Below are 2,874 nucleotides of genomic sequence, written 5' to 3'. Positions count from 1 at the left end.
GGTTCTCTGGGCCAGAGCTCATCTCAGATAGTCAAAAAGACAGTGGAAATGTGTGCTGTGGTCAAAAGAGTCCACATTTCAATTGGTTTCTGAGAAAAATGGATGTCGAGTTCTCAGTCCCAAAGACCAAAGGGACCATCCAGACTTTTACCAGCGACAGATGCGAAAGCAAACGTCTGTCATGGTATGGGGGTGCAGCAGAGCAAACGGCATGAGTGACCGGCATATTTGCAAAGGTAACATTGACATGGAGGCATATATTGAAATTGTACAGAGACATAAACTGCCATCAAGTCCTGCCTGCAGTTCAGATCTGTCTCCTTTTGAAAATGTATGGCCAGTCATGAAAAGGAGAATCAGACACTGACGATCACAGACTGCTGTGCATCAAGTCTTGTATCAAGCGAGACTGAATGAACATTTTGCTTGCAAAACAACAATTAGTAACCTCAATTCCCAAACAAATAAACACTGTAATTAAAAGGAAAGTTGATGCGACACAGTAATAAACTGTCCCAGCGTTTTTTGGAGTATGTTGCAGCCATCAAAACCAATATTTGTTTATATTTACAAAATAAAATTACGTTGGCCAGTGAAAACATTGGAAATGTTTTCTTTGTACTTTAGTCAATTAAATAAAGGTTAAAGAGAATGAACAAATAACATATTCTTGATTTTATGGCATTTCACAAAATGTCCCAACTTTTCTGGAATTGGGGTTGTAATTAGTCTGACCTTCATCACTTGAATTAAGATTATAATAATTTAATTTATTGACACAGCCACCACAAAATCAGACTTACTTTGAGATCATTCTGAGGTTAAATACAGATTTAAAATCATAACAAGAAATAGTTTAATAGCTATGATACTGTTTTTGAAATCAAATCTTTGCATAGCTTTGACAGGAGACACTGCAATCTAACAATGCCTGGGGAAAAAACTGTTCATTTAAAAAAAATAAAAAATAGGCCTATACATAAACCCAAATAGGAAATAACAAGTTTTCAAATGATCATGTGACACTGATGTCTCATATTTTAGAGCAGTCAATGCAATTTATGAAAGAAATCGATTAAGTGTGTGTGTGTGTGTGTGTGTACTGGTTTATATATCCTGGTGGGGACGTAAACCTGAATACAGACAGACTCGTGGGGACTCGTGTCACGGTGGGGACCTAAATTGAGGTCCCCACGGGTACAAAAGCTTATAAATCACACAGAATTAAGTTTTTTGGAAATCTAAAAATGCAGAAAGTTTCCTGTGAGGGGTAGGTTTAGGTGTAGGGTTGGTGTAGGGCAATAGAATATACGGTCTGTGCAGTAGAAAAACCATTACGCCTATGGGATGTCCCCACAAGGATAGCTGACCAGACGTGTGTGTGTGTGTGTGTGAAAAAATTCAGATGTAACCCCTTTGTAATCGTTAACATTGTCATAAGTAACTGTCATTTAATTACACATTTTTTCTCAGTAACTGTAACTGACTACAATTACATTTATTTTGTAATTAAATTACGTAATTCCTTTACATGTAGTTACTCCCCAACACTGGTCATGTGGAATCTGAAAGCGCCACAAATTTCTGCTGGATTAGAATGCCTGTGCCTTACAAACTATGCATCCTCACCCATTGTATGATATAGTGTAAAATATTTGAGCTGATTTGATTATGCTTTACGTTACCAGTGAAATGATATTGCCATGCTTAAATCCATTCCATCCCATAAAACATCCTATGTGGGTGTGGCATATGGCCAACATCTGCATTTATTGTCAATGTTTCATGTTCATTTGTGCAATTGTTGTGTAGTTTTATTTCAAGTCCTCATATGAGCAATAGGTTTGTTTGCAAACAGCTGGAAGTGCAGCGCTCTCGACACCATATAGCCAAGGAAAAACCTGAGCGCAAACTTGTCCTCAAATGCTTTGTGTTCTAAGTTCAAGGTGAGATTTGAGAGCTATAACAAAAGACAAGTTTATAAATGAACGACTTCGTGTTTGATCTATTCTATATCTATCACTCCTGTTTCGTTGTCTGGACAGAGCAGGACATTCAGCTAAATATCTTCTTTGGTGATGCATCATCATATTTAACTACAAGTCCATCTGTTTGGTAATGTCCATCTGTTTACTGTTAGACTCCGATCTAATGGCCCCGTCTAGAGGAGCACTTTAGAACTCACAAAAGACATTAAATTACGATTATTATTATTAGTATTAATGTATTAAATTGAGCTCATTTGTTAACATTTAACAAAATGTATTACATGGAATTTTCCAGTAGCTCAGAGCAACTAGTCCGTCTCGGTACGATTTCAGCCCTAGCGGGAAATAACATTTATGATTCATACAGCTTCATTAATATTCATCTATCTTCTACTGGCGGAATCTAACCACCTTTTATTACGTAACATTCACGCCATGCTTTTTTTAGCTGTCAACCACACAGACGCCTGGAAAACATGTAAAGGAAAACAGACTCTAAACTAAACCCTCTGCTCGAGCTGTCATTGGACAAACACCTATCACGTGACTAGGTCATACGTCAAACCGCGGTGTTTTTTACAGTCTATGTGTGGGACATTTGCTTTTTTGAAAACCAAAACAAATCTTTAGAATCTGCTGTTAACTTTCTTATCCTTGTGGCAAAATTCTATTTTAACAAACAAAGGTTTCTTAAGAAAATACCTACTTTTATAGATTTCGTATGTGAAGCAGAACATTTAATTAAATCACTAAGAGTAATTAATAACAAAAAATTTATTTCATTTTTAAAGAGATATGATGAGATCTTTCATGCACCGTGATTAATACTTGTTTTGGTGTTTTTTTTTATTTTTCATTTTTAAATCCTCTTTTCTTTATTTGTTCT

This window comes from Sinocyclocheilus rhinocerous, unplaced genomic scaffold (genome assembly GCF_001515625.1).
Source record: "Sinocyclocheilus rhinocerous isolate Xijiao unplaced genomic scaffold, SAMN03320098_v1.1 scaffold558, whole genome shotgun sequence".
In the NCBI taxonomy this organism is placed as follows: domain Eukaryota; kingdom Metazoa; phylum Chordata; class Actinopteri; order Cypriniformes; family Cyprinidae; genus Sinocyclocheilus; species Sinocyclocheilus rhinocerous.
The sequence above is the reverse complement of the archived record's forward strand: the minus strand, read 5'-3'. Positions refer to the sequence as shown.